The sequence below is a fragment of the Papaver somniferum genome, chromosome 5, assembly GCF_003573695.1.
Source record: "Papaver somniferum cultivar HN1 chromosome 5, ASM357369v1, whole genome shotgun sequence".
Lineage (NCBI taxonomy): Eukaryota > Viridiplantae > Streptophyta > Magnoliopsida > Ranunculales > Papaveraceae > Papaver > Papaver somniferum.
This window is the reverse complement of record NC_039362.1, coordinates 215,967,438-215,982,213: the sequence shown is the minus strand read 5'-3', so window position 1 is coordinate 215,982,213 and position 14,776 is coordinate 215,967,438. Positions and strand designations below refer to the sequence as shown.

General features: G+C 40.6%; 1 long non-coding RNA gene across 2 annotated transcripts; it reads right to left on the bottom strand.

Annotated features, from left to right (window-relative positions):
• Positions 1-9,916: 9,916 nt before the first annotated feature.
• On the bottom strand, positions 9,917-14,639 carry LOC113278615. 2 transcript variants are annotated; one of them, XR_003325581.1, is made up of 6 exons: positions 14,570-14,639; positions 13,983-14,121; positions 13,435-13,498; positions 11,826-11,879; positions 10,415-11,139; positions 9,917-10,178 (listed from the first exon to the last, which is right to left on the bottom strand). It is a non-coding gene; the product is annotated as an uncharacterized LOC113278615 (long non-coding RNA). The 2 variants fall into 2 exon arrangements; XR_003325580.1 differs by lacking the exon at positions 14,570-14,639 and having other exon boundaries at positions 13,983-14,286.
• Positions 14,640-14,776: the final 137 nt, after the last annotated feature.

The window sequence follows — 14,776 nt, the reverse complement described above, 5'->3', positions numbered from 1 at the left end:
ATTTGTCTCTTCACAGCTCCGTCCCTGCCTTGATACGCCACTCTGATGCTACTTGTTGTGGGGTAATTTTAGGTTTGAGGTTCTACCCGTCCTAGCTAGACAAATGACCTCACTTTACCAAGAATAGTAAGAGAGAGAGTTGTCCTTCCCTTGTACCTTGTCCTTCTTTATATAGACTTTCCAAAAGCCCATTCCTTTTATGACATCATGCCATGTATCCTAAACTTCTTTAGTTATTACTAATGCAATTCCTTCTCTAATAAATCATGTTTCTTTCCTATTAATTCATCCCTTGTCCTTTCCATTTAATAGACACTTTCCTGGTGGACTTGGGCTCAAATTCCTAAGTCCCCATATCTCATGTTGGTCTTGCCTCCTCTTTGAGGGCACACTAGCCCGGCTAAAGGGGTAATATTTTTCATGTATCAACATTAGTCCCTTGACTATTGGGTCAATTGTTAAATGACCCGATAGTCATAAAAATCTTCTTCGGGCGCCTATCCTTTTGTAGACGGTTGGAATGAGGATTTTCTCCACCCTCAACTCTATGATCGTGGGAGACGTTTCGGTTTCTCCAGTTGCCATTCCCTCTGCATAAATGCCACGATCAATTCCTAAGATTCTCTATATATAGGGGCATCAGTTCGTTTCCCCTTTATCTCTCTTCCTTTTTTCTTTATTTTGAACATACCATACACTCGTTATGTCTAGCAATTCTACCAGTAGTTCGTCTGAAGATTCCAGTGATTCTGAAAAAAGCATGAACGTAGGTTCCGAGGAGACTGAATACTCGGATCAAGACGATATTCTCTTACCCATCCCGGCGGATCGTAGATCATACTCGATCGCGGAGTTTAGAGCGGGCTTTCTTTGAAACGTGCGTTGAGACTTAGAGAACTTCGTGGAGGTAAGTGCGTTTTTCCCCTTGATGATATCTTAGTTTCTCGTCTTCTAAACCCTCCTGTATTACCTTATCCTTCCTCCCCAGGATGGCTCATGCGACCCGAGTCAGAGGCTATGGACGCCTTTGCGTTCAAAACGGTGTCGCGGATGGCCATTCATCGTGGCGACTATGATCTTCCCCTTATCGATATCCGATCCAAATCAAAAACTCATCCAGTATGGCCACACTGCGCGTCCCGTATACGCTCCAATGCAAGTCACGCAACTTTTCTTCCTAAAGCGGGCATTGGCGAAGCGATAAACTCGTCTCTTAAACGGGAAGTGAAGAGGTGTATACGTGACATAACACGGCTCTTTTGTCGCTGGGATTTCCCCGTTCATACCCTTTTTAAAGCGCGGGGGAAACAACCAATGTTTTAGAGGATGTAGTCTCCCTCACCGGGCTACCACTCCAATGAGGCGGCCGTCTACGGAGCGCTTGATGATGAAGACAAAGAGTTGTGCACTTATTTTCTGAAATGTAAGGATGATTCACGTCGTGAACTTGTACGAAAAGACCATGTGTCGCAGAGGAAAAGTGATACTAAGAAGGATGCCGGCTTAGACGGGAAAGGGGGTCTTCGTCCTCCGTGAAGGGGAAGGATAAGTGGGTTGAAGAGAAAAAGGTTCCTTCGTCGCGCCCAAAAGGCAAGCGACTACTATTCGGCTCTATCCGCGCCTATGAGGCGATTCATGGCTCATCGACTCCAACAGAAGTTGATTCTGAAATGGTTGTTAAAACCAATCGTTGTGCTTCTTTTCCTCTTTGGTTGAAGTACTGGGCTCCACGGATGGTCGATGGGAAAGTTCATCCTCCTAAACGGAAAGAGGAAAACCCTCGCGTGGAATTAAACGCTTTCATCTTATTTTGGATTTGTCATGATGTGTTTGAATACAGACGCCAAGACACTATTAAAGGCAAGCTCGTAACCATGGCAGTCTTGCTATCTCGCGGTGTTTCTTTCCCGCTTGCACCAATGTTCCTAGGCTGCATGTATCGCCATATGGATTTGTTTTGTCAACACCTTCAGACGGTAGGATCATCTCATAAGGTTGAGAAATATATCCTTGCTTCTTTTATGCAAGCGTGGTATTGGGAGCATGTTCCTCCGTGCATGCCTGATCCTAATGAGTTAGTGATTCATCATGAGGAAGATGTTAGGAAAGATTATGGCTCGGTCAAGAGGCTTCCCGTTGTTTACGGCTACCCATGGATGTCTCTTTGGAATCTGAAGTGGAAAATACCTAAAGGCGACCTTGGAAAAAACTTGGACGTGGATAAGGACTTTGAACTGTTTCCTTACCAAGACGGTCGATCGGGTCTGGCACATTATGATTTCACTTCACCCTTTGATGCGGAGTTGGACTCGACAAAACTTTTGTCAGAATCATATTTTGACTCGGCAATGGTCGTGCTGCCTGGTTATCTCCCCGGTTTTTATGCTGGTAAGTTCATTGCTATGTCCTACAACCCCGATCGTGCAGCTCGGCAAGTTGGGATCGACCAAGGGATGCCCCATAGGTTTCCTCCTTCGGAAAGCTCTGATATTGGGTATGTCATCGCTAGCTTCAACCGTTATGTTTTCAAAGGGGCGACCCGTCTGTCTGATCGAGGAATCAATTTTTCATTCAAATTTCCTATCCCCGTGTGTCCTTTAGCGGATACTGAAAGGGCCCACGAGTACCATGATTTCTTGCGTCGAGCCTTGAATTTTATTTTGAGCGAATCGTCTCCTCCCCGTGATTTGTCAGTTCAGGACCTCCGAGCGCTTCACGCATCCGGTCGAATTAAACTTGATGATGATGTAGTTGCTGAACATCGTCTTGTTGCAACCAACAAAGGCCTCTCCTTGGAGCCCTTAGTGACTTTTGGACTCCTCCTGAGGGTCACGAGCTTGCGAAGCTGATGATAGAGGAGTTTTCCGATCGTAAGCCTCGACGAATAGATGTGATATCGTCTGCTAGCCCTTTAGCGCCACATGTACTCGTTGTCTCTTTGCTTTGCATTTTTGTTATCCATTGTTACTCCTCCCTCCCTTATTTTGATTAAATGCATGGAGGGAATTACCTTCTCAGGGAGCTCCTCCTTCCAATCGCCTAGGGTGGAAGCCCCCTTTTTATGTGATGGAAGAATATCTGAACATGCCCGAATGTGATTGGACTGAGAGAATTCTAAGGAAGAAAGCCAAGCGAGAGGCAGCGCAGTCATCTGTTCCACGCCCTTGCTCTTCTACTAATACGTCTTCCTTGCAGCCCCATCGTAGGAGCGCGTCTCATCCTCCCGTGGGTGCAAGTAGAAGCCCAATCCCTTCGTTTGTAGACCGGTTGAGGAGTCTGGGGGTTAGTCTTCCCAAATGAGCTGGTTGGGTATCTCCGTGCCTTCATGTATCGTCAGTCCATCCCCTTCGGGACGAAACCGTCCGCGGTCGGGGTGAACCTCCGGTGTTTCCCAGTGTCGTTCTGCGATCAATGAGCCCATCTGGATCCAGTCGGTCGGTTTTTGGTGGTTCCTCATCCCACGTGGCATTAACCGTTAATGATCCTACAGGTAACTTCTTGAAAATTGTTTGAATTGTTTGAAAATTTTTTGGTGGTTCCTCATCCCAAGTTTATCTTTACCATGTGACGAAAGTCATGATATGTTTGAATCATCTTGAAAATTGCTTTGACGAGAAATGGTGTAACAACTATATAACATCCTCTAAGAATGTTTCAATGATTGAAACGAGAGTTTAGATTACATAACCAATGGTGGACATAAGCATTGTTGTGGAAACACATTTATGTATAAGTCCTATTCCTTGAACCAAAGTTTGTGAACTTTGTTGATCAAGAGAACCAGAAGAATGGTGTGAGCCAAGTCCGTGAACTGCCGAAGTTCTCAAACCCGAGAATTTCTGCTGAAGTTGACAAACTACTTGCGTGAAACTAAGTCCGCAAACTCATTCCACGAACCCAGTCCGCGAACCAGCGAAGTTCTCATACCCGAGAATTTCTGCTGGAGTTTGTAAACTCTGCCCGGTAACTTAAGTCCGCGAACCTAGTCTGCGAACTTGATAAGGTTATATATCTAAAGATGATTTCTGAACTTAAACTGAAAAAAGACTAAGGAATGCATTTTGCAAACCGTGGCTATAAATGGTCATGAACCGATTCAAGTGAATCAAATCATCTTTACTTCAATTGTGTCTTGTGTAGTACATGAGATTTCCTTGCAATTGAACAACTCTCTAATTAGTTCATTGGAAATCATTTGAACTAGTAATGGTGAAGAAGAACGTGGTTGATATGGAATGCTCATATGGCTAACCTTTTGGTTAACTATTGTTGAACCAACAAGTGTATACGTTTGGGTACGGTTAACAAACCTAGAAGCGTGCATTATCAAGTATGTGTAACAAGCTAAGTTTTCGATCTAACGGTTGAGAAATATTAGCTTGAATCTAAATCAGGTTTTCATGTAACAGTGGATATTGATTTCTTTGTTACCAAGGTAACTTAATTGCAAACACTGATTTGAAAGACTACATAAGGGAAACTCTAGTATCTGTGCAAAACTAATCCCCACACCTTACATGTGACACTAGTTTGTATGCTAGAGTCGGTTCTCCTTTAACCTTTGGTTTTCTTCTTCTAAAACCAGGTTAACGACTTAAAGACTTCATCGGGATTGTGAAGCCAGACCGATACTACTTTTATCGTAGTTGTGTGATGTGATGTTGCATCTTCTATCGTACGAGTACAATCAGATTGATTGGCTTGAGATTGATATCTCCGATAGGCGAGATATAAAAAGTAATCACAAACATCTTCATCTCATTATTTGTGATTCCGCAACATCTTGTTTCGCTACCATACGATTATAATTGTTGTGAGGTGATTGATAGGTTGTTCTTCGGGAATATAAGACCGGATTATCAATTGGTTCATGTTCACCTTGATTATTATCAAAATACAGAACAAAACCTTTTAGGGTTTATCTGTGGGAGACAGATTGATCCTTTGATAGACTTGTCTGTGTGATACAAATTTGTTTATTGTCAAGTCTTAGACTTTGGGTCGTAGAAACTATTAATTGTGGGTGAGATCAGCTAAGGGAATCAAGTGCGCAGTATCCTGCTAGGATCAGAGGCGTAGGGAGTACAACTGTACCTTGGATCAGTGGGAGGCTGATTGGGGTTCAACTACAGTCCAGTCCGAAGTTAGCTTGGAGTAGGCTAGTGTCTGTAGCGGCTTAATATAATGTGTGTTCAATATGGACTAGGTATCGGGGTTTTTCTGCATTTGCGGTTTCCTCTTTAACAAAATTTTTGGTGTCTGTGTTATTTCTATTTCCGCATTATATTTGTTTATGTAATTGAAATAATATAGGTTGTGCGTTTGAATCAATCAATTGGAAATCCGACCTTCGGTTGTTGATTGACATTGATTGATCCTTGGATATAGGTCTTTGGTACCATCCAAGTTATTCCTTGTATTTGATTAGAAGTCGCAGTTCTTGCTTAAGTAAATCAAATCAAGAAGAGAGATATAAATTCGTTGATATACTTTTCATTGGTTGAGTCTTGTTGATTCTCTTAAAAGTATATTCGAGTTTGTCCAAACAGATTGCTAAGCGAAATATTGGGTGGTGTTGTTAGACCCCTACTTTTTTAGTGGTCATATGGCGAAGGAGGGCCTTTTGGACATCTGCATCTTGTGCTATATGACTAGAAATCTTTTGGAAGTCGCAGACGGTCTTACCCGCGTAGGGTATGATCCTGTTGATGCAAAGACGTTATGTGGTTGGGAAACTACTGTACAGTCCGCTCTTAATGTTAAGTTTCTGATAGCGTGGTTGGAGGAGCTGTTGGCACAAGTGAAGGTCCAAAATGACCCTCGTGGTCGGGTCACGAGTCAAATTTCTCAGTTAGAGGGCAAGATGAAGAAGTGCTCGGAGACAACTTCTAGCAAGAAGGTGGTGTTGGATCTGTTACTTGCTGATGTTGGTGTGGCCACTGACGAGGTGTTACGATCTGAGACTGCGGAAGCAACAGTTCGCGCTGACCTTGAGAAGAAGCGGGAAGAGTTGGATAGGCTCTAATTTGTTTGAAGCGCTTCTCCCTTAGTTTTTCCTTTGTTTTGATTTGTTGAACTTGTCTTTAAGGTGTTGCACTTGTTTGTTTGTTTTTGGATTGTGGGATATTATGGTGTTTGATTAATTGTTTCTATTGTTGGTATTTTATTATCCTTGGTTAATTCTCCTTTCTTATTATTGGGTGGTATGTGAGGTTGGGCGAGTGTTTATCCTCCTTCCTCTTATTATTGGTAAAAACGGACCTACCCTTCTTTTTATTTATTGAGGTGTTGGGGTAGGCGGTCATTGGTGAAACGCCCTTATTGGGGTAGGCGGTCATTGGTGAAACTCCCTTACCCCCACCCCTTTTTTTTTTTTATGGAATAGATATCAGGAGAGGTGAGCGTTGGTAAAACGCGCCTACTCCCCCTCCTTTTATTGAATAGGTATCAGGTGGGATGGGCGTCAGCCAGGGGCGCCCGTTCTCCCTTTCTTCTGGATTACCCTTAGCACTTCTTGGATGTTAGTCGGTCAGGCGCTTTTGGCTAACCTGATACCTTTTGTAGATATATGAATCAATTAGGAGCATTTGGATGTTTTGAGACATTTTGTAGATTTGTCAGTCAATTAGGTGCCTTTGGATGTCCTGAGACTTTTTGCGGATTTGTTAGTCAATCAGGTGCCTTTGGCTAACCCAATACCTTTTGTAGATTTGTCAGTCTATCAGGCGCCCTTGGCTGTCTTGAGACCATTTGTGGATTTTTCAGTCAATCAGGCGTTTTTGGATAACCTGAGACCTTTTGCAGATTTGTCAGTGGATCAGGCGCCTTTGGCTAACCTGAGACCTTTTGTAGATTTGTCAATCGATCAGGCGCCTATAGCTAACCTGAAACATTTTGTAGATTTGTAAATCAATCAGGCGCCCTTAGGTAACTTGAGATCTTTTGTAGACTTGTCAGTCAATCAAGATCCCTTGGCTAACCTCAGACTTTTTGTATATTTTTCAGTCAATCAGGCGCCCTTGGATGACCTGATACCTTTTGTAGATTTGTCAGTCGATCAGGCGCCTTTGGCTGACCTTAGACCATTTGTAGATTTGTCAGTCAATCAGGCGCCCTTGGCTAACCTAAGACCTTTCTTGAATTTTTCATTCTATCAGGCGCCTTTGGCTGACCTGAGACCTTTTGTAGATTCGTCAGTAAATCAGGCGCCCTTGGCTAACCTGAGACCTTTTGTAGATTTTTCAGTAGATCAGGCGCCTTTGGCTGACCTGGGACCTTTTTTAGATTTTTCAGTCAATCAGGCGCCCTTGGCTAACCTGAGACCTTTTGTAGATTTGTCAGTCGATCAGGCGCCTTTGGATGACCTGAGACCTTTTGTATATTTTTTAGTGGATCAGGCGCCTTTGGCTGACCTAAGACCTTTTGTAGATTTGTCAGTCAATCAGGCTCCCTTGGCTAACCTAAGACCTTTTGTAAATTTGTCAGTCTATTAGGCGCCTTTGGCTGACCTGAGACCTTTTGTAGATTTGTCAGTCAATCAGATGCCCTTGGATAACCTCAGATCTTTTTTAAATGTCTACTCGTAGTTGGTAGTAAAACTTTTCTTACCACAAAGAGGTTTACAATTTTTGTGTTACTACTCACATTTCTCCTATTCTCTTTTTCATATCAATGGTGAGGGAAAGGGTCATGCTCGATCGTCTGCTTGGCTGGCCCGAGTTCTCCAGAGGCGCGCTTTCGTTCAGATATAGTCCTTATAGAGAGACATTCTTTTGTCGGGTGTCCTAATCTTCGGTGATAGTGGGAGTACCTAGAAGAGTTCTGATCCATCTTGTTGACGTCTACTACCGTCGAGGGGAGATGGATTTCTCCCCTGGTTACCCATTAGCTAAGTAATTCGACCGCACGTTCTTTAGTACAAGGGAGAGGAGGTGGTGGGTTAAAGTCGCGCCTAGCCCCTCCATTTATTCCTTGGCCTCTTTCTCCAGTTCGGAATTGATTTATCCTTTCACTGTTAGTATTGGGTCTTACGTTGCGCGACTCTTCAGACGCGGTACTGACCGTATGGCGCCAAGTAGAGTCTATGTGTATTTCTTTTACGCAATCGGCAATCCTTTCAGCTGCTTCCTCTAGATCGACAAAGGTTTGAAATCTGAAGTTGATCAAATTCCCCTTGAAAGCTGGGATCATTCCCCGTACGCAAATCTCGACGAGTGTCTTTACATTGATTTCTTCATGACAGTCTAGCGTCAGGCGCCGGAACCGTAAGATATACTTTCTTATTTCTTCCCCTATCCGCTGTCCATTCTTGCTTAAATCTATCGCCGTGATTTTCCTCTTGGCTGAGTAGAATTTCCGAAGGAAGAGTGTGGACATGGTTGTCCAGGAATCTACACTTTCTGCCTTTAGGTTGTCATACCAAGTGAATTTCGTGCCTGTGAGCGATTTGAAAATTCTCTTAGGCATCACTTTCCATCGGAGGCTCTATCATTAATTGCTGATAGGAATCGGCTAAGATGTTCTCGGGCATTTCCTTGTTCGTCATATATCTTGAATTTTGGAGATGTGTAGTCTTCGGGGTATTGGTATTTTTGGATTCCATCGGGGATGGGATACTTACGCGATAGTGGTTGTCTTGTTTTACCAAATAATCGTTTTTCTCCAAATACTTCGCAATTTCTTTTTGTGACATCACCATTATATCGTCATCTTTGCACTTCTCGCCCTTCGTCTTTTCTCTGGGAGTGTCTTGTCCTGCTATTACTGCTTGTGCGATCCAATCTTCAAGCTCATGTCTTCTGCGTGAGCGCTCTTCTAGTTCCTTTTGCATGTTTTCCAGGGTTGATGGTATAGGTTTTGGCGATTGGGTTACTTGTGTGCTCTTTCCTCTTGTTGTCGTCGTCTCTCTGTTTTGGAATCCATATCCTGCCGGTCGTTTGATAACACCTTGGAACGGTATTTCTTCCCGCTGCCATCCTCTATTGTTACTTCTTCCCAATTGATGGGTCGGTCAACTACTTGGTTCTCTATTGTACCAGGGTTAGCGCCTCCTACGCGTGTCATGATTAGCTAGGCACGACCCTCCGGGTGTGGTCGCCAAATGTTGTGGGGTGATTTCAGGTTTGAGGTTCTACCCGTCCTAGCTAGCCAAATGACCTCACTTTACCAAGAATAGTAAGAGAGAGAGTTGTCATTCCATTGTACCCTGTCCTTCTTTATGTAGACTTTCCAAAAGCCCATTCATATTATGACATCATGCCATGTGTCCTAAACTTCTTTAATTACTACTAATGCCATTCCTTCTCTAATAAATACTCCTTGTTTCCTATTAATTCCTTCCTTGTCCTTTCCATCACTACACCAAATTCTAGGATTAGTAACAGTGCTGAGCCGTTACTAAAACAGGTTGTAACCAATCACGCCTGTTGCAAAAGTGGGTGTTACATATTTTTGTAACGGAAACAGATCCGTTACGAAGTGTGTTACAAGGGTCTTAGTAACAGCTTTAAGCCATTACGAATTGACACGTGGTAACAGCTCAAGGCCGTTACGAATTTTTTTGTAACAACAAAACAAGCCAGAGCCATTACAACGTGGCAACTTAGTAACAAGCAGGAATCGTTACTACGTGGCAGGTTGAAACAGCTTACAGCCGTTATGAATTTTTTCGTAACAGCAAAAAAATTACTGTCAGTCAATGTTGACATGGTCAAAATTGGTCACTATTGACCAATTTTGACCAGGTCAAGGCTGACCGGCAGTTCATAATAAGCCAGAATTCTAAATTCTATACCCTGCATACACCTTTCAATACATTCATAACCACACTCAACAACAATTTTTTCAATCTATTCATATCACATTCATTCAAATCATCTCAGATTCATATAACAAAAGAACTGAAATTTCTCCAAGTACCAAACTTTTATTTTTTTGTTAAGTTTCAAATTTCTAAAAAAATACATGGAAGGTTCCAAATTTCTTAGGGAACACATACGAACTTACTAACTGCCTACAAAACTTGAATACATGGAACTTACAAATCTTGAAGCTCCTTTGTTCTTCACTCTTTCTAATGAAATAGAGCATCATTCAAATAACCGCAACTAGTTCATTATATCCTTTGCAGGCTTGCTTTGTTGAAAGCTTGGACATCAGAAAACTCGATGTAGGCAATCCTGCACCAACAAAACTTGAATTTCTAAGTATGTTTAATTGTGTAGAAGGGCGACTAACGAAAGATTAGGCAAAAAGAAACAAGCGAAAACAGAACAAAAAAAATGACAACTGACGAGAGTAATAAAAGAATCAATAGAAACCCAAGTCCAATCTCGGCATGTGCGGTCAGTATGTTAGGAATGCACTCAAACATAATAACTCAACCCACCTATGAAGATATAATAACTAACCATACCATTTCATTTCAGTATCCCATTCTCCTGGTCAAGAGGCAACTGCACCAGCTCCAGATGGAACAAAGAGATACCTTTCCCTGTAAATAACACTTTCTCATCAGATCCGCGAAGTCTGCACCCCTTCCAGCAGCAGCTTTCTGCACCTCATCTATCTCTCGATGATAAGCAACAGTCTTAAGATATGACTGTATTTGCAGCTCAGAAAACTTTGCAGGGGCATAGATGTAAAGAACAACCAGTCAACAGTTTGAAAGAGTTTAGATTATGACCCTGATGAGATAAACTCAAATAGTAGAGCAGAACACCAGAGCATGAATATACTATAAGACATTCGACCACAGCATGATTATATACATTAAGGGTGTGCAGAAAAACCGAAACCGTGGTTTTCACCCGCAATTGTCCGCAAAATTGCGGATGAAAACCAATCCGCAAGAGTCTATGGATTGGACACGGTTGCGTTTTCAAATCCGCAAGGTTTAGCGATTTGGTTGCGGTTGGACATTGAAATCCGCGGATTCACCCGCACCCGCAAAAATTGAGTTTTAGATTTTAGATTAGATTAGATATTTCTAATTTAATTTACTAGGAATAAGAGGTTCGTCCTCTTCAGAGAACATTTCAAGATCTGCATAATCTTCTTGAAGAAACTGAAGGTTTTGAAGCTTCTCGATGCTTGCATGTGATCCACTCCGTGCGTTGTGAGAACTACTGGAAAAAGAAGCTGTGCCATTGAATATAAACACAAAACAAGGTGGCAGTTAATTATCCTCCAAAGGTGGTCTAATGTGGACAAGAATCCTACTAAAGCACTAATCCAGAAAATTTATCCTGTTGTTTGTCAATTCATAGAGGAAATTAAATTCGTTTTCAAAAACAAGGTACTACATCAAATGATTAAAGATCACTACACTTATCAGTTGCAGTGTTAATTAAGATTACTACCTAGTAAGTATATATTGTACTCATAATGTTGTGCAACAAAACTTTGGCATTTGCTTCATTGTTATTAATTTATTATCATGGGAGTGAGACAGTGAGTTAACATAAACAGAGAGATCAATTACCCATACGAAGGGATTTTCACAAATATGCAGACTTCTTTTTTTTTTTTTAAAAAAATTCTAAATCCGCGGTTAATCCGCATCCGGTCCGCATCACCCGCTAATCCGTGGATGTCAAATACGCAGGTGAATGGGCCGGTTACGGTTCAATTTTCCAAATCCGCAACTTTGACGGTTTGGTTGCGGGTGACCCCTAATCCGCAACCGTCCACCCGTTGCACACCCCTAATATACATTATTTGACTGATGTTATCTTTGGTCATATTACAGATTTCTGAGGAGGATCGCAGACACCCAGCAATATAAGATTTTCAGTTTATGAATATGCGTGAAGCAGAAAATCTACCTTCTTTACTTTCTGATATTTCTGTCAATTTTCAGCCATCAACCCCTCTCTCATCTGTTAACAAGCACTACTGTCATTATTCAATATACAACTGAAAGACTTGCACATGTCAGGTTAAGGAAAAAAGTAAAAGAAATACCATGGTCTCCGAACTCAAAAGCGCATAACAAATTGGCAAATGCGAGTACACAGTAATCCTAAAGAATGCGAGTACACAATAATCCTAAAGAATGCGAGTAAATATCCTAAAGAATGCACTACACCAAATTCATGTTAATCAGTTGGCACTACATGGTCAATTGACATATGAAAAAAGAAAAATCAAGTATAGAAATAAACTGGCCAACAAAACTACAAAAGGCTAAGAGCATGTTTGCTTCCTTTCTCTTGCAGTTTAAACTTCTCCTGATTATATATGATACATCACCAAATTCTATCAAGAACTTTTCCTTACACATACCCACTCAATTTAACGAGACATGAGTCTAATACTTGAGATTTCACAAACAACACTCTCGTACCATATGGATTCACCTCCCGAAACAGATTTTCCTTAGTACTACCCAGTAAAAGAGAACTCTGCTCTTTGCTTTGATTAGTAATTAGCTCAATATCTTAAGGTGAGCTTCCCCATACTAGAACCTTGTAAGTTTACAGGAGAGTTGATGTTTTCAGAACTATGAATTCCAGTAGGCTATGTGATTAGTGGTATCTATTGCTTGTGCAGTGACTAATTTATCGAGAGCTTTGATCTTAATTGACTGTATATTTTGCAGAAATTCTCCCCCCTAAAGTTCTGATACAATAGACATGTAGACACCAAATCTAAAGGATACATGAATATTGGATTAATAATGTGTACAGTATATGTTTATTGGATTAATCATTCATCATTCTTATCTAATGGGTACTGCTCTTATCAAATCTAATCTAGCTCACGTCTTGTTTTCTTTAAGAGGTGCCTTACAAAGTTGCTTTATAAGCATCTAAACATCTCGACCCATTTTAGAATCAAAACACTAGCTAGCTAGTTACCAACATAATAATAATGTTTAAAGTGATATAAAGTCATTAAAGTATACTACATGATGAACCCGCTACTAATGTCTTTAGTCAGCATCATCATCCACTAGTACATATAATAAATCGAGGAAATTAACGTTGTATGGAAATTTTCCAAGCTAAAGACCAGGCAATATGGAATATAATATAAATTGAGGCTTGAGCTATAACACTTTTCTAGTCTCCCTTCTAATGAGAATCAAGTGCTTCGTTTTCACAGTTTTACTGAGACATTGTATCACAATCTGGGTTTTCCTGTTCCCTTGTGTTGAATCTATTTATAACAGGTAAAGAAGTGTTTGCAGGGACTCCGAACGAACAAGTAAAAATGTGTTACTGGGTAATCTAGATTCTAGAATCATAGACCTGGGATATGTTATTTAAGTGAACCCAGTACTCGGTACCAGAGAATGATGAAGTACTTAGTCCGGACCTCTTTCAAAGAACTCCTTCAGCGAACTGTACCTTACTAAATTTAAGTTCTACTGAAATGATCATCTTCACATTCATAGATCTTAAGCAGTAAACTATGGCAAAGGATACATACCTGGAACTTTTGATAAGCTCATTAACCACCAAATCTCTTCCAATTACTGCATTCGGTACAATCCCTTCACAAAGCAAACACATATTGTTATTACAAAAGATAGTTAGGACCTGTATTTCGCAAAGCAAGTAGTGCTCCTTAAAAATCAAAGCAACAATAACCTGATAACTTTATGAGCACAACAAATAAAAATAACAAAAAAACAACTTTTACTAATATTAACATAAACCCATTACTATTTACTATCAAAATAAGCAAATCCCATAAACCCATTACTATTATGCAAAATCACAGAACACGTAATTTTAATGCAACAAAATTAACAATATAGGATAAACCCCAAAAAGAAAACCCCAATGAGACTAGAACACATCTTTACTCAAATAAGAAAACACAGAAAGAGAAACCCAGAAAAAATCCATACTTCATACATCAGATTTAACAAGTTAAGGGCCCTAAAGTAAACCAACAGAAGATTAAGAGCTAAAAAACAATCAATATTAAAACAAAAGAGCTAAGTTGATTCAAGAGAGATGTTTTAAGGCTACCAGATTTCATGTCAACTCTAAAAACAGTCCCAAACTTAGAGAAGAGGCGTTCAAGATCAGATTGACGTGTCTCATAATCAAAACTCCCACAAAATACTGGCCTCATTATTATCACCAATCTTCTACTTCCTTCAAATACCTTCAGAGAAATTATGCAAAAGAAAAACAAGCACATGAACAGAAAATTAAAACCCAGAAAAAATCAATCAAATCAAATATAAACCCTAATTTTATTTGTGTATTGGATGAACAAGGAGAATTACAAAATTTGCCTCTCCTATGATGATTTTGATTTTCATCTTTAACACGAAAACACCTAAAGAAAAAACCCATAATGGTTTTCTTCACCGATTCAAGGATGAACCCTAAATCAAACTCATTATATATAGCCGATTCTAAATCTTGAGCTAATCTAATATAAGCTAAGTATTGATTTGATTTTTGAAACCATAGCGTTCTCCTGACGAGATTTTGCAGAAAAATGAAAGCTCCGCCACTCTCACCTGAAAATTGAAAACAAATGAAACCCTTACTAGGGTTTCATCGATTCATTAGGGTTCTATGATTGAAGATTGAAAAATACTTACTAAGGTTCGATGATTGAACAGATTCAAGAGATTTCACTAGGTTTTCACTTGCTGGGAGGAAGAGAATAGAAGACAGGCAGAAGAGAGAAAAGAAAGAAAAAAGAAATGAAGCTTGATCTCGATTTCACTAGGGTTATACTCTCAGAATCACGCGTGTGAATGGCATGGGAGGAAATATCCCTAGTATAACTTATCTTGGGTGGAAAC